This window comes from Pinus tabuliformis, chromosome 1_1, assembly GCF_031772625.1.
Source record: "Pinus tabuliformis cultivar Carrire ecotype Pingquan chromosome 1_1, CPIR1, whole genome shotgun sequence".
Classification (NCBI taxonomy): domain Eukaryota; kingdom Viridiplantae; phylum Streptophyta; class Pinopsida; order Pinales; family Pinaceae; genus Pinus; species Pinus tabuliformis.
This window is the reverse complement of record NC_142297.1, coordinates 113,074,729-113,099,113: the sequence shown is the minus strand read 5'-3', so window position 1 is coordinate 113,099,113 and position 24,385 is coordinate 113,074,729.

Below are 24,385 nucleotides of genomic sequence, written 5' to 3'. Positions count from 1 at the left end.
TATGATGAAAGTGACGATGAGCTGGATCAAATCTACAAGATAACTGTGCGAGATCAAGATTGGATCAATCCAATGGTGGATGGATGGATTTCATGGGATCGGGAGAGTTCCTGCACTTCTAACTCTGATGAGGAATTAGATCATTGGCAAAATCGCTTACATGAAGTTTCTACATTGCGATGTAATATGATGACGAAGTCACTGCAATGCGTGTCGTCAGAGGTAAGAAAGTTACCTTATTATGATGGTTTGAATGATGTAGATATGTTTTTAGATGAATTTGAGCACGAAGTCCCTGAAGACCAACTGCTTCCAAGAATTAGAATTGGTGTTGCACACTACGCCTGCACAATGGTGGGGTACGCACAAGGATAGTTTTGTTGGATGGCGAGATTACAAGAGAATGATGAAGCTATGATTTGGGCATGCTAATACCAGATTGATTGAGAAGTACAATGGAAAGGATAATCCGCACGATCACCTAGAAAAATGGACTAAGGCATCGGGGACAAAACCACAGCCAAAATTGGTACACATATTTTCTCATACCTTGGATACAATTCCCATGAACTAGTATCTTGAAACAGAGCTTCGCCATGGAACTACGAAATGGGATGTATTGAAGGAAGGTTTCTTATTGACTTTTAGCTTTGAAGACAGATTTGCAAGCATCAATGAAGTGTTGCAAGAGATTAAAGCGGTTATCTTCAGAACACTGAAGGAACCTATGGAATGGACCCAACCGGACTGGAGCACCCAGTTGCGCCACGCATTGGAAAGTTATAATGTGACCGCAGAAGAGGAGGAGGAAGACCCGAGCAATATCAATATTCCAGAGGCAGAAGGGCATTTCCAAGTTTAAGGCCCACAATATAGAACCTGGACATCTTCGCACCTTTGAAAACAAAGCAAGTAAACATTGGCACTGAAGAAGAACCGAAGTTCACAAAAATTGGAGATTATTGGGACGACACTACGGTAGATAAAGTTGTTGAATTACTTTGTGAATACCAAGATCTCTTCCCCACTAAGTTTTCGGATTTAAAGGGCATAATTAGCTATTTGGGCATTATGAAGATCACATTGAAGCTGGATGCGAAACCTATTAAGCAAAGGCCTTATCACCTTAACCCTAAGTATAAGGAAAAGGTTCACCAAGAACTGGATAAAATGTTGGAGGCAAGCATCATAGAACCTGTTGAAGAATCCGATTAGGTGAGCCCGATGGTGGTCCAAGAGAAGAAACAAAAGGGTGAAATAAGGATTTGCATAGATCTGCGGAAGCTTAATGATGCATGTGTTCATGATCCATTTCCAACATCATTTACAGACAAAGTGTTAGACAATGTTGGATGGTAGGAGGCCTATTCCTTTACTGATGGATTTTCCAGGTATCATTAGATCAAGATTGCCCCAGAGGATAGAAGCAAGACCACCTTCACAACAGAGTGGGGTTTCTTTCAGTACATCGTTATGCCATTTGGATTAAAGAACACGCATGCAATATTTTCCCGCATAGATTCATAAGTTCCTGGAAGTGTAATTCGATGACTAGACATTGTTTGGCTTGGTGAAGCGCCATGTAGAAAGCCTACGCCTTATGTTGGATACATGTCGTAGATACTAGATAGAGTTGAATTTGAAAAAATGCATATTTTGTGTTCCTTTTGGGATCTTGCTGGGTCATGTTGTATGCAAGAAAGGATTGATAGTGGACCCTGCAAAGATTGTGGTAATTGTGAACTCGGAGGCCCCTAGGAATGTCAAGTAAGGACATACAGGATACTATAGAAAATTTATCAAAGCTTATGCTCAAATTACCGCACCCATGGAAAAACTGCTAAAGAAGGATGCGACATTTTGTTGGGATGAAGAGTGTCAGTGCATCTTAGATGTGTTAAAATAAAATATGGTAACTACACCAATCTTGGTATTTCTTGATTGGAAAAAGGAGTTTCACGTACATGTGGATGCTTCTTGCATTGTGCTGGGTGCAGTGCTAACACAGGCCGATGAAGGAGAAATGGACCATCCTATAGCCTTTGCAAGTAGGAAGTTATCGAAGGCCGAGAAAAATTATTCAATGACTGAGTACGAAGGGTTGGCCATGGTCTACGTGCTACAAAAATTCAGGCATTATCTATTAGGATGGCATTTCAAGATGTATACAAATCATTCTGCCTTAACATACCTGGTCAACAAGCCTGTGTTTGGGGGGGGGTGGGATTTGCAGATGGTTGTTCTTATTTTAGGAGTATGACTTTGAAGTCATTGTGAAGTCAGGGAGGTTGAATGCTATACTTGACCATCTATCGCAAATTGAAATAGGCAAAGAACCCAATACTTGGAGGAAGGGTTGCCAGATGCACAGTTCTTTGCGGTGCACGTAGCGGATGACCATTTTGTAAATATTATTCACTTCTTAACTACAAGGATGGCGCCAAAAGGATATACAAGTCAGCAGAAGAAGGAATTAGTAGTGTGTGTAGCCGATTTTTCGGTCATTGCGGGACATTTGTTCAAAATGGAGGCAGATGAGATACAGGGAAAATTTTAAGAACCACCCTAAATTTATATGTATAATAAATGAGCTAATCCCCATGATACATAGGAAAAATGGGAGGCGATTTTATCAATAATATAATATGTATATATAATTTTTTTGGCGAATCTCTCACCAGATTATATTATGTTGTACAATGATGGAGAATATTTCACTGAATTATAAAATCTTGTAAGATCTTGGCAAATATTTTACTGAATGATAAAACATTGTGAAGTCTTGGCGAATGTTTTGTTAAAGTATGAAACCATATATGATAATAAGAAAACATATTCATTAAACTGTAATATACTAACATACATGTTTGGAAAAAAGAAACATAATTTTCTCTTCCTACAAACAATGTTCCAAGTTTCAGTGGCCATGTTTGTCAAGGTTCTTGCAATACACTCTTTCATATCCTTCTATTAGTTTTGATAATACTCCACAACAAAGTTCTTGTAGGTGTTGATATTGACAACGAGTTCTATCAAGGTAGGAGAGATTAATCTTTTCTCTACAACTTTTGTCAAGCTACCACTTTTTTCAAATTATCAAATTTCTTTCTTATTCCATAGACTCCAACTGTGAGATAAAAAAAACACATCAAGTTTGTTTACCCCAACGGGCCAACAAGTAGAAAGCCCCAACTATATTATATAAGAAAGTATTAGGTATCCCAAAGGCTTGAAGGGGATCTAATTGAAAGAAGTGACCATTGTGAGAATCCTTCCAATCAATATATGAATATATAAATGTAGATTTATTATAATTTTAATTGGAAATCTTCAATTAAATAATAAAATTTAATTACGTCTCTCCCAATCTAAATTGCTTATTAGCATAATTCACTACCCTCATAGGTCTCGCATTTCTTAACAGCGTTGTAACATGTAGATTAATTTCCTTTTTGGTGAACAATCTCCACCTTTTAGGAAAATATGGTGCAGTGGCTCCAACCCCTAAAAATCATTAGGACAAACTAAGAATAGCAGAGAAGATGAAAGGTTTTACAAACCAGCTTATTTTTCAAAAAACTAATCCAACATCAGTACCTAAACTTTTTCATGAAAATATCGTATTGAGAATGTTTGAAAAATGGTGAGAAATCTTCTGCGAGCGTGATGCGGAAAGAGTGATAAGGTTTCATTGTTTTGAATTTTTTTGTTAAATCAGAAAAAGTTAAAACCAATATTAATGGAGATATTGGTATTTTTTACTAAATTTTGTGAAGTGACTAAATGTAGCTTTAACCATTCACCTTAAGATGTTTTTACAATATAATTTCCTAAGTCTATTTAATATCTTCATTATCATAAAAACCAACCTATATCCATCTTAACTCCACATCTACCACTCTTAGGGGGATGAAATCTATTTATCCCTCTGAGCGCTTGGTAGACCCAGAATTAAGATGGATTTAAGATGATAGACTTCCCCCTTTAAATAGTCTATGCTCACATGAATATCATGGTATTACCATGGGTTATCATAAACCTGGAGCTTAAAAATTACTATTAGTAATTTATAAAAATCAATAAAATTAATAATTGATTTTTATTTTATTTTTTATTTTAACCAAGTTAAAATGTTTAACATACATTAAATTACAACATCCATTTTTACTCTTGATCCACCATGCCCCGAGAGGGATCAAATATTTTTTCACTCTATTCTAGTTTGCATATCACGATATTTGATCCCTCTCAGGGCTTAGTAGATCCAGAGTAAAGATGATCTATGCTGGTTTAAATCCACTATTTAAATAGGCTACATTCCACGTGAATACCATGGGTCAATACCATGTGCCATTTTTAGTTTTATTAATACTAATCATAGGGTTAATAATATTTTTTGCATGGTATTAATAATAATCTAGCCCATGGTATTTGGCCCATGATATTTTGCCCATAGGTTTCACCTAAATATAACTCATTTTTTGAGTGTTCGTAAATATAAGGTGACTTATGGAGTAAATATAAAAAAATGTTTTATTTGTTTACCATACCTCTCGTTTATTTATATTTTTATTAATTTACCATACCTCTTTTACAAATATGGTATTTGGCCCATAGGATTCACTTAAATAAAACCTCTTTTTTGAGTCTTCATAAATAGAAAGAGGGTTATGGACTAAATATAAAAAGAGGCTTTATTTATTTACCATACGTCTAGTTTATTTATATTTTTATTTATTTACCATACCTTTTGAGTAAGTATAAAAAGAGGTTTTATTTATTTACCATACCTCCACTTTATTTATATTTTTATTTGTTTACACCCTTGCATGTATATAAGGTGACTTATGGAGTAAATATAAAAAATGTTTTATTTATTTACCATACCTCTCATTTATTTATATTTTTATTAATTTACCATACCTCTTTTATAAATATGGTATTTGGCCCATAGGATTCACTTAAATAAAACCTATTCTTGAAAATTAGGGCGAATGGAAGGTTGTAACTCCTAATTTCAAGGGCTAAATTTACCTTTTTTACCCTCTCCCTTAAAATAAGGTGGGCTATTTGAGGCGATTTGTAAAAATGTACTATGATACAAAATATTTGCCCACTAAAAATTTAAAACCCCTTAATTTCGCCTAAGGGCGAACATTCGCCCCTAAAATTTTCCATGATGAGATATTGTAAAGGTATGTGCCGAATTTTTAGCGTGATGTGCTGAATTTTGAGCATGATAGTATGCTTGTTGAGGCTCATGGAGGAGGTGCGGAGGTCATTACGCAGGCAAAGCGACTATACAAAAGATTTTGCATGCATGTCTATGGTGGCCAACACTGCACAAGGATTCCAAGGCATACTGTAAGGCATGTGATGCATGTCAAAGAACTGGCAAACCCTCGCGAAGGGATGAGCTACCACTACATCCTTAGGTATCTTTGCAGGTATTTGAGAAGTGGTTGATTGATTTATTGGGCCAATTCAGCCCCTGGAAAGAAAACAGGTGCGTGTGACATTACCATTGTGACAAAATATCTAACCCGATGGGTAGAAGCATAGCCCGTAAAGGATTGTACAAGTGCTACGACAGTAAAATTATTGTTTGAATGTGTCTTAACAAGTTTTGGATGCCAGAAAGTGTTGATGAGTGACATGGGTACGCACTTTCTGAATGAAATGATCAGCGCGTTGACTAATGAATTCCAGGTCTACCATCAAAAGAGTACACCATATCACCCGCAAGAAAATAGAACTGTCGAAGCTTTTAAAAAAAATTTGGAGAACATGCTGACAAAGATCTGTAATGCGTAGCGGAATGATTGGGATGTACACGTACCTACAGTGTTGTGGGCTTATAGGACTACTTGTAAGAAGCTGACAAGGCAAACGTCGTTCGGATTAGTATATGGGGTCGAAGTCGTAATGCCGATGGAATACATTATGCCTAGTCTGCGCATAGCAGCTTTAATGGATATGGTGAATCGCAAGGCCATGGAAGAACTACTTGCGCAACTCATGGACCTCAAAGAAGACCGATTTTTGGCAGGATTCTATCAAAAAGTACATAAGGAACGTGGAAAACCATGGCATTATTGCCATATCAAGCTTCACACATTCAAGGGAAATGATCTTCTATTGTTATATGATAGTAAGTTCACTAAATTTATGGGTAAATTCCAGATGCATTGGTTAGGGCCATATATTATCAAGGAAATTACCGATGGTGGCGTAGTTTAGCTCGTGAAGCTGAATGGGGAACCCTTCTTGGCAAAAGTGAATGGGAGCAGGTTGAAGTTGTATACAGGGGATCCTACGCAATGACTATATGGCAGCTGGACAATCTTAGTGCTCCAGGAAGTTGCAACAAACGGGACTATAAACTACACTTCCTGGGTTGGAGGACAAGTCAGCGACATGACTACGCGAAGAGTGACAAGGATGCAACAAATGAAGTTGTGCTCAGAAAGTTGCGCCATGGGGGAAGGTACCATGCAGCCCAGCAGGAAAATGACCGTTGGAGTTACTATTTATGATTTGACGGCCAGAAAGAGGTTAAGAGGAGCGGGGTGGCAGAAATTAAGGTGAAAATATTTGAAGATTTTCCGCCAAAACAACATTTATCATCTGAATGTGGGGGGAACGGTCAGATTTGAATTCAAATTCCCCTATAAATTACGCGTGTCGGTCCAACAAAGAACACTTTGCATTCTAAGTGCTAGGGCCTTTTTCTATCTAACGCATATGAGCCGAGCATTCTGGGAAGAATTTATGTTGCTCATAAATTGTTCTTCAGTAGCCCGAGAGTTATTTATAGAAAGAATGGCTGCCACTAACCCCGCTAGAGCCTTGAGTTTGGAAGAAGATGTGTCTGACAGGCCAGGACTGGAAGTGTCTAGCATGGAGGCTACGCTTGTTGTGCCCATGGCACCAAGTTCGCCTAGGCCAAAAAAAATTATGGCTAAAGAAAAGAAACCCAACGTGAAGGAAAAATCGAAGAAGTCGGTGCCAGTGCACACGTCACCGAGGAAGCATACTGAGACACAGGCGAAGCAGAAAAAGGATAAGCAGCTAGAAAAAGTAGTGGACCTAGAAGAGGAAGAATCCCAGGGTATCGAGGATATTGATGCCGAAGGGGTGGAGCCTATGACAAGGTTGCCTGAGTATATCCCTCCACAGAAGGGAAAAGCTAAAGTCACAAAGGATCCCGATATAGGAAAATTTTCAGTTTTGACACCTTTGTTTCCTGAACAGGTTGTTTTCGATGGTCCTAGGCTGTCGCGCATTCTATTGCCTAAAATGGAAGATTGGGACCTCGAGGACCATACAAAGTTTCCGCACTTGGAGACTCACAAGCATATGAATAAAATATACTATGATGACATGGGGGTTACAATTTTGGAGCCTATGAAGTGGGCTCACAGTGTTGAGCAGTCAAGGTTTCTCAATCTGCTATTAGTGCCGCATTATCATCGCTCCCCCATTAATACGATCTTTTTGTGCCAGCTCATCGCGTTGGTGAATGATGGGTTCCTATGGCTACGAGATCCTATCATTATCACCGACATGTTGATCCACAGGATCACTAAGTTACCTTATGTTGTGGTCACCAACAACCCCCCTCTTTGTTTGATATTAGCAATAACACCAAGCAAAGGGGGACCCTTAACAAAAAATCCAAAAAATATTTTTATCAAAATTTTTGTATTTAACTCCCTAAAAGCTATATCGCATCGCAAAAGAGAGAGTGAAGCGTTTTCCTATGCGCATGAATAAGCTGCAAAGAAGCGACGCGAAATTCATCGCATCGCAGATATTGAGAGCGCTCTTAAATGAAAACCTTAAGGAATCGCCGACGGCCGATATGCAACGTCGCATATCGCAACGTCGCATAAGCAGCACACAGTGATCGAATGAAAAATGCGATCTGCGATCTGCGATCTTAAAATCTGCGATCCTGCGATTTGCGATCTGCGATGAATGAGACTATCAATTGCTGCGGTGACACTTCGCGACATCGCAATCCTCGACACTGCGATGCGAATCGCAAAAACAAACCCATCGCAATATTTCCTCGACATAGTCTGTAAACCCAAAATTGAGCGCGCACCTTAAGGGAAATTAATGATTGTACGCCTGAGTATCCAAAGATGATTGTGTTGCGTTTTTCGAAGAGTCAAGTCATTATGAGTGTCATGATTATGCATTCATTAGAACTTAAAGCTTTCATGTCAATCTTTTCGTCATTTCTCTTTTCCTTTGCGTAAACTGTAAGGCAGCAACTAATATAAATCTATATGCAGGAAACATCTAAGGAAAAGGGGAAAGCGCCAATACTAGGAGAACAGAGAGGAGATGCCTTCACAAATGGATGCCGCATGCAGCAGGACCGCGGATTCCAGAGTATCACTCAACAGATACTGATGGAAATAGACTATCCAAAACTCAAAGTCAAAGGCGCACAAAAGCAACATGTTTACAAAAGATCCTGAAGCTCAGACTGGGTAAAGCAAAAAGAAAAACGCTAAAGAGGGAAGATGCTCCAGAAAGGCCTGGAACAAAGAACGGAAGCAAGTTTCAATACAGAAGATTGTTCAGGCAACGAAATCCCAAACTCATTGAGTCATTCGCACGGCCGGAAACCGAAATAGCAACAACACAATCAGTTTGAAAGAAATCTGGGTTATACTAAGTATACACACAGCGAAGACACTCAGCCAGAGGAAGATTTACAAAAATATCTTCTAGTTGGTCAGAAAGAGGTGCCAGCTCTTGTTATTTCTACTTTTATCGCTCAAACGAAAGGAAAAGACAACCAGCCGACTCTTTCCAGGCGAACGTTGCATTGCTTACAGCACTAAGGAGCAGATACAGAAACGGTTAGAAATTAGATTCAATTTTTAGAAATAAATTTGTTTTAGTAAAAGGGTGGTCATTTGAAGCCGTTTCCTAAATTTGTGTAATTAAGATTAATTAGTTAGTAGTATTTAACCCTTCTCATGGCATTTGGAGAAGGGTCCAGAAATTTGTCAAAAAACTTGTCCTCAGAACATGCACTTTTGCACCCTCAGAGGGGGTTTTTGATGAATGGATGGATCGAGATTCGAGATTTATTTATGTTTGCATTTTAATGTCTGCTACTGATGTTGCACTTTTGTACTCTTAGTAGACGTTAGAAGTAAGTAGAGATAAATCGTTATTGCTTGAAGTTTGTGAGTGAAAATCAGTCATAAATGGTACTTTTATCTCTTGACCAATTTCTGCTCATATTCTTAGAGTGATATGCAGCTGAGTTGTTTATATGTTAATGTATGAATGTCTGGGTTACCATTTGGAACTTTTGTATGGTGGAGTCATTTATTTATGCTTGACATATGAATATCTTATTATGCGATATGATGTTCACAACTGTTTTGCCTAACTTTTTATGCAGAATGGTTTATCTTAATTGATTTCTATTCTTATGATAGCTGAATGATCTTTATTACCAGTTATTGTTTGAAATCTTTCTAGATCGCATAATAGAAGAATTCTACCCCGGGTTAGCGTAGATTAGATGTGTTGTTTTTTGTTAGATTACAATAGCATAGAGTCAGTTTAGAAGTTAGAATTAAATTAGCTTAAAATTACTTCTAGATTAGCATCATCAAACTCTACACACACACACACCCCTTAGATTGGGAAACTGGTCCCATTATCCCCAGTCGGACCCGCTATACCAAACGGGCAAGGAGCCGCCAACCAGGTTCCGGACCGGGTGGGTATCCCCCTTGTTGTTGACCCGATTTTAGGGCCCTCAACATATTTGGCGCTAGAAGGAGGGCACGAACTATGAATGGCACCTAAATCAAAATCTAAATACCATTCTGAGAGTAAATCACCCTCATCAACTCCCCCGACTTCTCCAGTATGGTTAAACCCAGAGTTAGAAGTCGCTCGAGTATCCACCGCTGCTACATACCCTAATATATCAAACCAACTTATCATTGAACCCCCGGAAATTCAAACTTTGATTCGTAAACTCCAGGGATTCTCCATTTTTACTCAGACGTCTAATAAATCTCAAAGCAGCGTGACTTTGCAGTACAACCCTGCTCATCCCCTGACCAGATTGAAGAGTGAAAAATTTGGCATACAACCAAGTGAACTCCCTCTTCCCACCAGGAAAAGAGCAAGGAAAACACCACCTGAGTCTGACAGTGAGACTCTTTCATCTACTTCGTCCATTTCAACTCCCTCACTGCGAAGTCAGCCACCCACATCTTCATCCCAAATCACTCATCCATCTTCCACAACCCTTCCTCTTCAATCATCAAAGATCATAATATCTTCATCTTCTCAGCATCAGGGATCATCCTCTGCACTTTCATTAACTAGCAGCTCAACGATGGCCCAGTCTCCATGGAACAATCCTAGGGCGGTTTTAATGCCTCCACCCCTGAGCCCAATACCGGCCCATCCTGAGAAATGGCTACCTAAATTCAATCCAGAAACAGGCATGCTAGCTGAAGAGCATATCAATAATTTCATGCTTTCTGTTAATCTCAATGGAGTTACCAACGAGGATGCTGTTGTCTGGCTTTTTCCCTATACAATTCAAGGAACAGCCAGGTCATGGTACTTTTCGTTACCTTCTAGGTCCATCACAAGTTGGGACATTTTTCAAAGTCAATTCCTTACCAAGTTCGGTGATGACAGATCAACGGCAACGTTGATCAATGACCTATCCAATCTTAAAGCTGAGGCTAGAGAACCCATTAAAGGTTTCAATTTACGGTTCAATAAGATCCTCAACAAAATCCCCGTTGCTTCCCAACCCAGCGAGGAAGTAAGATGTGAATGGTATATCATGGCCTTACCATCAAACTTGGCTATCTTCGTAGATAGGGCAAACAAGACGACCTTATTTGAAAACTTGACAGAGGCGTTAGCAGTAGAAAAACGCGTAGTAGCCCTAGAAAAGAGATCTGCAATAGAGGAACGCAAATCTAAGAAAATCTCTTTCAAAGAAGACACCAAGAAGAAACAAACGAAAGATCCTTTCGATTTGGAAGGATTACAAAAAGTGTTAAAGGCCATGTCCAATGAGATGATTGACATAAAAAAACAAGTAGCAGAGGCTTCTTCAAAAAATCCCTACAGAGCTTTTAAAAGAAATCCTCCCATGGAGATGAAACCACCCAATGCTGTCTCAAACGTCGAATCTGAAGAAGAAGAAGAAGAAGAAAATACCACTGAAGGGCAGACCGACGATGAAGAAGTTGTGGAACTACAAGGAATGTGGGATTTCATCCTCCCACAAGAAGAAGATCAAAAAGCATTTCCGGTTAGCACACGAAGCAAAAATCAACTTGATCCTCCCCAAACTACCCCTAAACAGAAGGGCGCAAGCCCTGCAACAAAAGATAAGGTCGCAACAAAGAAAACAACTACTAGAGCGACCCAATTTAGCCCAGTCCAGTCAGATCAAGCACCTCCATCAAGAACACTAATAGTGTCGGATGAAATGGAGTATAACATTATCGATGACATGAAAAAGACTAGGGCTAATATCACTCTTTACGAGTTGAGCAAATTGAAACATCAACAGAAAATAATGATGAAAGAATTACATGCCGTGCCTACTACATCTTTACCTACAGCTGTAGCTTCCCACAATATGGGAAGACCTCCAACCAACGCGATCAATAAGATTGATCCAAATGACATCACCTTGATTAGAGGAAGATCAAGATCTCATACTCCTCCTTTTCTTCTCACTTATGAAATTTTCAATAAAAACGTGCACAATTGCTTGGTTGATTCTGGTGCTTCAACGAATATTTTACCCAGATCAATATGTGCCAAATTGAATGTTCAACCACAGAAATCCACTGTGCGCATAGTTCAACTTGATCGATCCCAAGTCGAAGTGATTGGTGAACTTAATCAAGTGACCATAAGATTGTCGTCTAACCCGAAGGTATGTTAGGTTATCGACATTATAGTAGCTGATATCCCTGAATTCTATGTTTTGATTCTTAGCAGGGATTGGTCCGAAAAACTCCACGGATATTTCTCAACCGACTGGTCGCACATGTGGTTACCCTACAACGGTAAACCAAATCAAATAAAGGTTGAACGAGAGTTGCACCAAAAGTACATAGTGACGGAATTGGAAGGAGAAAATGAAGCAATAACATACAATAGCAGCATCATAGGCAATTACTCGGTAGATTCTTTCCTCGGCAATTTCAATGCTCATACCTCACCTTACTTAGAAAATTCAATTTTGTCCCAAGTTGAAAATTTTTCCCAAACTGATGATTCAACGTGTTTTAATTTTTTAGATAACTCTGTAAATACATCTTTGTTTTGGAAATTATATTTTGATGGCTCTAAATCTAATGAGGGAGCAGGAGCAGGATGCGTTCTGATTAGCCCAGACGGAAACAAGATCATGCTTACATGCAGACTTGAGTTCGATTACACAAACAATACAGCGGAATACGAGGCCTTGGTGCAAGGCCTATACAAGGCAATCGGGTTGAATGTTAAGTATCTTCAAGTCTTTGGAGATTCTGAGATTGTCGTCAAACAGGTACGTAACACCATACATTGCCTGTCAGGTCATTTGAAGCACTATCAATCTTTAGTACAAGATCTGACTGCACATTTCATAGCATTCAATATTTCGTCAATCCCAAGACTCCAAAATGCGAGCGCAGACCTGTTAGCTAACGTAGCCTCTAGACTTATTCCCTCCGAAGATTTTAGTCCAGATAGATTCTCAATAGAATTAATCTTTAGACCATCCATCCCCGACAACATCACCAACTGGAGAGTTTTCAACGACGATCCTGACATTGTGAATTTCCTCACTTATGAAGGATCCTATTCAAACCAAATAATTGACGAAGACCATCATGATCACCAAATACAACAAAATAGCACTGATAATGCTATACCTAAATCGGTGGTTAAGTTAGAAGACTTTATATGATTTGAAAATTTTGTTTAAAAGGTCTACCAATTCTAAACTCTACAGTTCTACAATGAACTATGAATTAGTGAACCTAGGGACCGATCAGAAGCCACAAAACGTTAATCTAGGCCACGGTCTAGCCCCTGAAGAAAAATCAGCATATATCTGTCTTCTGAGACAATACAAAAACGTTTTTGCCTGGAATTACGATGAGCTGAAGACATACGACACTTCTATCATTCAACACGTTATCCCTATGATTGACAATGAAAAACCTGTCCAGCAGAAACTCAAAAAAATCCACCCCAACTTAGAAAATCAGATAAAGACTGAGCTAAATAAGTTGTTGAGAGCCAGAATAATTTTCCCCGTCAGACATTCCAAATGGGTATCCAATATGGTACCCGTTAGAAAGAAAAACGGAGATATTAGAATCTGTATTGATTTCCGGAATCTCAACAAAGCCTGTCAGAAAGACAATTTTCCCCTCCCACCTATGGAGCAAATATTACAGACAGTAGCAGGCTCAGAATTAATGTCTTTCCTGGATGGATTTTCAGGATACAATCAAGTGCTGGTACATCCCGATGATTAGTTGAAAACCACATTCCGAACTAAATGGGGCACATACGCATATCGGAAGATGCCATTTGGTCTGATCAATGCCGGCGCTACCTTTCAGAGAGCCATGGACATCGCATTTAAAGGTTTAGTCAATAAATTCGTAGTGATTTACCTGGATGATATAACAGTGTACTCCAAGAAGCGAAGCGACCATCTCAAAGACTTGAAACAAATCTTTCAAAGATGTTTAAGGTATGGGATTTCACTTAACCCAAAGAAATCTTTTTTCGCATTAAGTGAAGGGAAATTGCTAGGATTCATAGTGTCAAAATCTGGTATTCACATTGAACCTGACAGAATCAGAGAAATTTCTGAAATATCCATGCCCCATAACAAAAAAGCCATGCAATCTTTCCTTGGACAAATCAATTTTGTAAAGAGGTTTGTCCCGGATTTTTCACATATTATTTCTCCTTTACAAAATATGATAAAAAAGAATTCAAATTTTAAATGGGGTCAAGATGAGCACGAAGCATTCAACTTGATCAAACAAGCTATCATTAACGCTCCATCTTTAGCTACCCCAAATTTTTCAGAATCTTTTATCTTATACACATTTGCCTCAGAGAAATCTTATGCCGCGATTTTAACTCAAGCAAATCAAGAGAAAGCGGAAGCTCCAATCGCATTTTTTAGCTCGAACTTACAAGGTGTTGAACTCAATTATTCAGACGTGGAGAAACAGGCATATGCTGTTTTCAAAGCGATCAAATATTTCAAACCTTTCTTACTTAAAGCCCATACCAAAGTCGTAGTACCGTTTCCAGCGGTAAGAAACCTTCTGATACAGAAGGATGTGGGCGAAAAGAGAGCAAATTGGATTACCGCTTTACAAGAATACGATCTTGAGATCAAGCCAGCGAACATCGTAAGAGGTCAAGGCTTCTGCAAGATGTTAGCTGAAGCATCGCAAATTCCTGAGAACTCATCTGAAGAGGTACATGCGTATGAGGTAAGCCTAAACGACGCAGAATCATTATATGCTGACACCATTTATTATCTTAAGAACGGGTATGCTCCATCACACCTGGACCACACCAAGAAAAGAGCTCTGAGATTGAAAGCTAAACAATACCAGCTCATAAATGATGTTCTGTTTAAAAGGAATTACGATTCTGTGCTTCTTAGGTGTCTTGAGAAAACTGAAGCCGAAAAGGTTTTGCAGGAACTCCACGATGGACCAGCAGGTGGACACTATGTTGGAGACGCTACTGCACATAAAATCTTACGTGCAGGATACTATTGGCCCACGTTGTTCAAAGACTCATACAATTACGTAAGGAAATGCCAAGTCTGCCAGACTGCTGTAGGGAAACAAAAGAAATCGTCCATGCCACTACAGCCGGTTAACATCGAGCAACCATTCAGCCAATGGGGCTTGGACATAATAGGTGAGATCGTTCCTCACTCTTCTAAGCAGCATAGGTATATCCTCACGGCAACAGATTATTTTACTAAATGGGTAGAAGCAGTTCCTCTCAAGACAACTAATTCTGAAAACATTATTGAATTCATAGATCAATTTATCATCACTAGGTTTGGATTGCCAACGGCCTTAATGTTTGATAATGCCTCATATTTTTCTGGGAATGCAATGACTGAGTTTTCACTTAAAAGAGGGTTCAAACTAAAGTATTCTGCCAACTACTATCCGCAAGGTAATGGATTGGCTGAATCAACAAAAAAGAACCTGATTAGGATTATTAAAAGAACAGTCGACCAAAACCAAAAGAATTGGCACAAAGCGCTGGTAAATGCTTTATGGGCAGATAGAATTATGAAGAAAGCTTCAATCGGCACTTCTCCCTTTAATTTAGTTTATGGGAAAGAAGTGGTTCTTCCAACTCACTTAGTCATTCCCTCTTTGTCTCTAGTGCAATACATCAATGAAGTATCTACTTCCTCCTTACAATTGAGACAAATGGAAATAATCAAACTAGAAGAACGACGAGAACAAGCTAAGAAAACCCATGCTCACCACCAAGCGCTAATAAAATCCTCTTTTGACTCAAGCACAATAACCAGAAAAAACTTTCAGATGGGAGATTTAGTTTTGAAATGGGATAAGGCTCATGAAGAAAAGGGCAAACATACGAAATTTCAGAAGCTGTGGATTGGTCCTTTTCAGATTGTATAGGTCATAGGCCCATCGACGTTTGTGTTGCAGGATTTGGCAGGTAGAAGAGATTCTTTGCCTGTGAATGGACATATTCTTAAAATGTATTTTCCATAGAAGATCATCCTTCTATTTTTGTAGGATAGTTTTAGTTTTTATTTTTGTTTTTCTCTTTCTTATAAATAAAACCGGTTGTAAATGATCATTTAAAAGGATTCATGAAAGAGCACACCAATTCTCTATCAGATTTTGATTTCGCTTGTACAAGTAGCAAAATTTTTCGAAAAATCTGATTTTTATTATTGACAAATAGAGTTAACTTTAGCCTGAATATGATGTTAGTTTCAACCTCAAAAAACTTTGATGAAAGCAACCTTTGGTAAAAAATTGTTTTGTATCAGCACAATGAAAGGTATCATCAATAATAAAATAAATATTCTCTGTAAAGCTGCTGTTTTCAAACTCTATTATTGTCGTCCAGAGTTTTCTTAAGGAAAAAACAATGACTTCCTCCCTGCTAAAAGGAAATCGCAACGTTTAGAGAAGCAATCCGAGAAAACACTATATCTCAAAGAATAAGAGGTCTCATCACGAGCCGGCTTATCATGATCACAGATATTATAACTTGCTGACTTTGCCAATACTGTCTATCAAAACAGGGCAACGACTTAAGATTGTTGCAATCAAAAGACAAGGGGTCTCATCACGAGCTAGCTTGTTCAGCAAAAGTGTAAATCAAGTGAATGACTGTGTCATAATTTGGCCACCAAACCAAGACATTGTTCTTTAGAGAGTAAAAAAGAAAAAAGTGTCAAAAAGGATTTTTCTCTGAAATGTTGTAAATAACCTCAATCAGGAAAAAGGATCATTGCTGGATAACATGGTAACCCTGTCGAGGCTATGGACGCTTGCGGGCAGCAGAGGCTCTACCTACGACAAATGAGCATATTTAAAAGCCAGTACGTAGAGAAGACCTTATTTTATCTTTTAAAAAGACCGAGTAATGTCTGGTGTGAATGCAAGAACTAAGCCTGAGGAAGCAGACAATTGGAATAGAAAAAGGTTGAGACAAAGTATTATTGACAGGATAAGGGGTAATCTACTCTATCTGTCCATAACAAAATTTAGACATATGAAAATTTTTCTGTTTCGGAAGTAGAAAGTCAATAGAAAAGCAGAGATAACTGGTTCTTCACAGTGAATCGCCATTGTTGTGGTCACCAACAACCCCCCTCTTTGTTTGATATTAGCAATAACACCAAGCAAAGGGGGACCCTTAACAAAAAATCCAAAAAATATTTTTATCAAAATTTTTGTATTTAACTCCCTAAAAGCTATATCGCATCGCAAAAGAGAGAGTGAAGCGTTTTCCTATGCGCATGAATAAGCTGCAAAGAAGCGACGCGAAATTCATCGCATCGCAGATATTGAGAGCGCTCTTAAATGAAAACCTTAAGGAATCGCCGAAGGCTGATATGCGACGTCGCATATCGCAACGTCGCATAAGCAGCACACAGTGATCGAATGAAAAATGCGATCTGCGATCTTACAATCTGCGATCCTGCGATTTGCGATCTGCGATGAATGAGACTATCAATTGCTGCGGTGACACTTCGCGACATCGCAATCCTCGACACTGCGATGCGAATCGCAGAAACAAACCCATCGCAAGATTTCCCCGACATAGTCTGTAAACCCAAAATTGAGCGCGCACCTTAAGGGAAATTAATGATTGTACGCCTGAGTATCCAAAGATGATTGTGTTGCGTTTTTCGAAGAGTCAAGTCATTATGAGTGTCATGATTATGCATTCATTAGAACTTAAAGCTTTCATGTCAATCTTTTCGTCATTTCTCTTTTCCTTTGCGTAAACTGTAAGGCAGCAACTAATATAAATCTATATGCAGGAAACATCTAAGGAAAAGGGGAAAGCGCCAATACTAGGAGAACAGAGAGGAGATGCCTTCGCAAATGGATGCCGCATGCAGCAGGACCGCGGATTCCAGAGTATCACTCAACAGATACTGATGGAAATAGACTATCCAAGACTCAGAGTCAAAGGCGCACAAAAGCAGCATGTTTACAAAAGATCCTGAAGCTCAGACTGGGTAAAGCAAAAAGAAAAACGCTAAAGAGGGAAGACGCTCCAGAAAATCTTGGAACAAAGAACGGAAGCAAGTTTCAATACAGAAGATTGTTCAGGCAACGAAATCCCAAACTCATTGAGTCATTCGCACGGCTGGAAACCGAAATAGAAATAGCACAATCAGTTTGAAAGAAATCTGGGTTATACTAAGTATACACACAGCGAAGACACTCAGCCAGAGGAAGATTTACAAAAATATCTTCTAGTTGGTCAGAAAGAGGTGCCAGCTCTTGTTATTTCTACTTTTATCGCTCAAACGAAAGGAAAAGACAACCAGCCGACTCTTTCCAGGCGAACGTTGCATTGCTTACAGCACTAAGGAGCAGATACAGAAACGGTTAGAAATTAGATTCAATTTTTAGAAATAAATTTGTTTTAGTAAAAGGGCGGTCATTTGAAGCCGTTTCCTAAATTTGTGTAATTAAGATTAATTAGTTAGTAGTATTTAACCCTTCTCATGGCATTTGGAGAAGGGTCCAGAAATTTGTCAAAAAACTTGTCCTCAGAACATGCACTTTTGCACCCTCGGAGGGGGTTTTTAATGAATGGATGGATCGAGATTTATTTATGTTTGCATTTTAATGTCTGCTACTGATGTTGCACTTTTGTACTCTTAGTAGACGTTAGAAGTAAGTAGAGATAAATCATTATTGCTTGAAGTTTGTGAGTGAAAATCAGTCATAAATGGTACTTTTATCTCTTGACCAATTTCTGCTCATATTCTTAGAGTGATATGCAGCTGAGTTGTTTATATGTTAATGTATGAATGTCTGGGTTACCATTTGGCACTTTTGTACGGTGGAGTCATTTATTTATGCTTGACATATGAATAACTTATTATGCGATATGATGTTCACAACTGTTTTGCCTAACTTTTTATGCAGAATGGTTTATCTTAATTGATTTCTATTCTTATGATAGCTGAATGATCTTTATTACCAGTTATTCTTTGAAATCTGTCTAGATCGCATAATAGAAGAATTCTACCCCGGGTTAGCGTAGATTAGATGTGTTGTTTTTTGTTAGATTACAATAGCATAGAGTCAGTTTAGAAGTTAGAATTAAATTAGCTTAAAATTACTTCTAGATTAGCATCATCAAACTCTACACACACGCACACACCCCTTAGATTGGGAAATTGGTCCCATTATCCCCAGTCGGACCCGCTATACCAAACGGGCAAGGAGCCGCCAACCAGGTTCCAGACTGGGTGGGTATCCCCCTTGATGTTGACCCGATTTTAGGGCCCTCAACACCTTACAAAAGGGCAAACCCTGCCAAAGAGTTTGGAGGAAAAACCAGAGAGAAAGAGTTGGAAGATAAGATGAAGAAGGAGCTTGGTCTAATAAAAAAGTAGTGAGTGTACTCTATCACGTCCATATCAAATTCAGCAGTATAGTTGGATGCCCATATTCTTGCAGGAAAAGTAATGAGCAAATGTCGCACGGTTGAAGTTCTAGCACCGGTCATATTGCTCGCATCTCAGTGCGTGAAGGGGGTTCAGTACAACTGGGCCAAGTATCTCTGTCAGGAGTTCCTCGGTAACTGCCGAGAGCCCCACGAGGAGAGCAAGCCATTTCATTATGCCTGGATGTTGTTGTCGATTGCTTTGGTTGCTTGGAGGTTACCAGAGGATAGCCAGTTTGCCTCATTATGGGCCTCAAAAGATCCAGCATGTGTTAAGGAGACAAATATATTTTGGGTTTTGATAGATATGGACATGCACATGGTGGTTAACCAACGGACAAGGTTGTCTCCCACCTTGTATGCGTAGCTATTGGCCTATGCAGAATTCAAAGCCAATTTTCATAGGGTCTCGATCAAAGCGCACAAAGACCCTAAGAAGAAATGGAACTCATTGCCTTATATGGTGACAGATACAGATATCTAGGAAGTTGTGGGGCTTTGGCTACAGGAATGGTGCATGCCTATGGAGTTAGATGTAGGAACAAGCACAGGCGCAGAAAGCTCTACTGCACAGAAGCGGAAGGACGTCGCTTAGAAAGTTGTGTGCACATTGGCTGAGAAAAAGAAGAAGGAGGCTGCTATGGAAGCTACAGAGAAGGCCCATATGGAGGAGGAGCACGCTGCCAAAGCGTAGGCAGAGCGAGAATAGAAGGATGTAGAGGAAAGTGAGAAGTCTGCTTCCCACCATACTGATGAGCAAGAGTTGTTAAAGCAAGGAGGAGGTGGAGATGAGGAGAAAACCACGCCTTTCATCCTGAAGAGGCATGTAGAGGAGCAAAAATGTGGGCAACAAAAGAAACAAAAATCTGATAAGCAGATGCCTGTTGATCCCATGGTGCTAACAAAGGGCGATCTCGATGAGATTGGAAACAAAATTCGGGACACGATGACAAAGGTGCTGCAAAAATTCAAGCAGCAATACATGTAGACGCTTGGGAGCATCCAGAAGGATCTACACGAGCTACAAATCTAGGCAAATAGAATTCAGGTGGATATCAGGAAGGCGAGTGACGCGCAAGAAAGCTTGACACAAGAAAGGAGTGTAGTATCAGATATTGAATGGCCTCAAGACCTCAGAGTCTTTCCTTTACCTAAAGAGTCAGTCCGTGTGGAATCAGATGAGGCTCGTGTGGTGCTTCATGCAGTGAAAGATATGGGGTTGAGCCTTGTCGCGCTACTGCTCGAGTTCCTTCATGCACTACATCAGGGGGTTGTTGATGAGCTAAAGATCATATAACAACACGCACTCACTTCCGTCAGTTAGTTCAAAGTCAAGAACCAACAGATTTTTGCAGAAAAGACTCAGGCCCTGAAGGAGCAGGAGGAGTTGCAGACACAACGTTAGAGCCTGGTCATGGCGATTGAGCAGGCCTGAAAATCTGTACCTGATTTGGGTATACCCGATGATGCAGAGGCTTCACCCAATGTAAGGAAATTGGTTGTTGTAGTGCACGCTTCAAAGGAGAAGGTTGACAAGGTGACTTTCAACCTATAGATGCAGATAGCTGAGATGCAATTGAAGTTTCACTCGACCACACTGCTAGAGTTTCGGGAACAAAGAGTTGCCGCGATTAAAGAATCCATGGCTCAGCTAGATGTCATCATTCAAGGGTACGACAAGCTCTTCACTCAGGCATTGGGCCTCTGGGATACACTACAAGAGGATCCTACGTTGCAACAATTGAACACATAAATCAGGGAAGTGCAGCAGCAGTATGATAAGATCAGTATGATAGTGCAGACATTGGCACCAGTCCAACGTTTCGCACACTCATAGGAAGGAAAAGAAAAATTATATCAGATACAGGAATTTCAAAAGAAGAATTTTGTGCTCAGCGCACGACTTGAGCCTTGGACAAAGGAATCCAGCAAGTTTTCACAGACAATTCATGAGAAGCTGAAGGCAATGCATCAAACATAGAGGACTACGCAGCTAGCAGTAGAGAGGTCAACCACAGAGAAACTGGTCCATGAGGTGCAACAAGAAGCATAACAGAGTATCACAGAGCTACAAGCATTGACCAAGGAATTCAGGGAACTCAGCCAGAAAGTAGAACAACCAGCTGAGTGACTCGAGGGCAAGTCACGATCATTGTGTTGGGGGGCTGTTGGGATGGGGTCCCCAGGGACATAATGGAATTAATTAGTCATTTTTTGTAAAAAGATGTAAAGTCTCTGCAAAATGTGGATGCGGAGCGCAGACCTAGATAGAGTCAAGGGGCCTTAGCCCCTTGGTTTTGGTTGGCTTTTGAATTCTCCCATGGTTTGCAGACCATGGAATTGTATAAAGAAATAGTATAAGTAGATGAGTCTTAGGGAGTCTTAGAAGGAGGGGAAGTAAGTTTTGATAGAGAATTGGGTTCTTTGAATATTTTTAGACAGGAGTTAAGGCAGGAAGGCTCTGCTTCTCATGCTTAGGTAGAGAAGGGAAGGCTCTGTAGCTGAGTGCGCGTAGGCCTGGGTAGAATCTGTAGCTCAGTGTGCTGACCCATGGACCTGCGTGCGCAGGTTAGTTTGAGTCTGTAATCAGTGAATTAAAGATCAATAAAAACTATTTTCGTGAGAATTACTGAGTATTTCCATTTGTATCTATTTATGTTATATGTTTCCAATGAATGACATGTTTCATGAAATAATGATTGAATGCTATGTGAATTTATTGAATCTATCTTAATAATGTACGAAATTAATGCTTAGCCACTTCTGCGAAGTTTCCGATCATTTCTCTTATGTTTTCTAACAAATAAAGTAGATCTACACAAACTCGAATCTAGGGTTACTTTTTATGCACGTAAGTAGGTAAATCGACTATTAAGGATCTGCAAGGACTGATCGTGGACCTTCGCGAAGTTCTGAAGGCCGCTTGAATTGAGTTTTAGTGACATGCCCTAAAAGTTTATCGATCTGTGCGGAGGTAGATCCAAGGCACTGGAAGACATCACACTAGTCTCTGGATACAGAAACTTAGTTCTTGCATCACACCATACTGCTTCGATGAGATTGCAGCCTGCGCTACACAGGTTGTTGCCAAAATGGACAGTAATGTAGTGTTTTGTTGGTTGACACAACTAACTCTTAACCTAGGTTAGGACCCCCTAAGCCAACAGTGTGCACATGCTTTTTACAGGGCAGAGTCGCGTATGGAATTTAAAATAGTGTTTTTTAATATTTGGACCAAATCTGAAGGGAAAGGGTTGCCCAAGGCCATGACTCAGAGCATCAAGTATACAAAGGTGGTAAATGATGCTATAACACCTAACAATTGGTATAAGAATAGTTTGTTCCAGTAGAAGCTTAATCGCTTGAGAGTGGATCAGGGACAATGGCAAGAAAGCACAAGAAGAAGGCAACACAAAGGAAGAGGTCAAATCATGAAAGTGATGCATCTTTTATTGTGGAAATATCTGCATTCATAGGTTAGGAATAATATGTAGCACATCAAGCCAAGTCAGTAAATATGGACAATAAAGGTATGTTTGTTCTTAATGATTCTGACTATCAGGAATGGAAAGAAAAGATTAGGCTTAAGTTAATGGACCTTGGATCTAATGCATGGCATTTAGTATGTAATGGTTGTTGTTGGTTGATTTAATTGTGATTTAAATCTTTGTCATTAAATTTTCAACCTGGGGCTTGTGAACTGATGAGGTATACGTGTACTATATGTACTAGGTGATTATTTCTCATAATAGATTAATCTAATGCAAGAAACTTGAAACTAATTACAAAGAAAATAATGAAAGAAAATTAAAAGCAAGTGCACACATTCTCTCTCAAGCATGTTCTCTCTCAATCACTTTCTCTCTCAAAGACTAGCTCTACGAAAACCAACAATTCTAATCTAAGCTATGAAATGAAAAAGTAATTTAATCTAGTAGTATATGAGATTACTAGTGTTCCAATCCAATCCAAACATAAGGAAATTAAATCAATCTTAAAAAAACAACATTAATGAAATAAACATAAAAACATATAATCAAAATAACATAAAAGAAACTAAACTAAGCTTGCATAAATGAAATAACATAAATATTTACAGCAAAGGAAAGATGTGCGCAAGTTTTGGTTGATGGGGGGGCTCCACTCCTCAGCAAGCACACCAAACAATTATCAAATCTTGGAGATCAAAGCAGCAACATGTATTCCATAAAATGAAGTTGTAGAAAGTTCCAAAGATATTAAAATAATTAAAATCTCTTCCTCTCTATCATCACTTTACAAATTACATTAATCATTTCTTTTCCATTATTCTCTATTCTATAATATCTCATATCTTGGATGGAACACCTTTGAATGAAGGATGCACTCTTATTTATACAAAAACTTAAGATAACTAATCAATAAATGTAGATCCACAATTATCTCTTGTGGTTACAACCAATTACCTAAAAATATGAGATACAAATCCTCTCACACATCTTTAGGAGACACATATCAAAACATCCATGATTCTTCTCCTTTGAATGTGCTTAGTCAATGATCCAAATATTCCACAAATCTTCATCAGTTGAAATTGAAATTCGAATTTTTGGTTGAGTGACCAAATAAGACTCTTCTAGAGTCTTAAAATAGGCCTACAACATCATAAAGCTCATCTCACTTTTAGATAAATATGAAAATATGCTAATTTTCTAGTATTTAATCATAAATTCTCTTAAAATACTTAAAATAAATGACTTGGAAAATAATATTGATAAACCCATATGATCATGCAAATGGTATTAATGTAGGGTTATGGAGCTGCAGAATATGGTAAAGAGCTATGGAATATGGTAAAATGATAGAAATGAGGGTGAAAGAGGATGACATTTTGGAGGCCCAACATTTCCCCCCAACTGAAGATGTTGCATGTCCTCATGCAACTTTGCATTGATTCCTTAATCATAACTTGATATTTTCGAAATGTTTTGCTTATATATGAACTTTGGCTTTGTATTGTTTTTCTTTTAAATTTGCATAATCAGATCATTTGATAGCTTTATTCTCTTTGCAAATTGTACTTTGAAAGACATTTGATTGCAACATATTTTTTTATGGTTGGTTCTTGTGTGACAACCAAAAATTTATG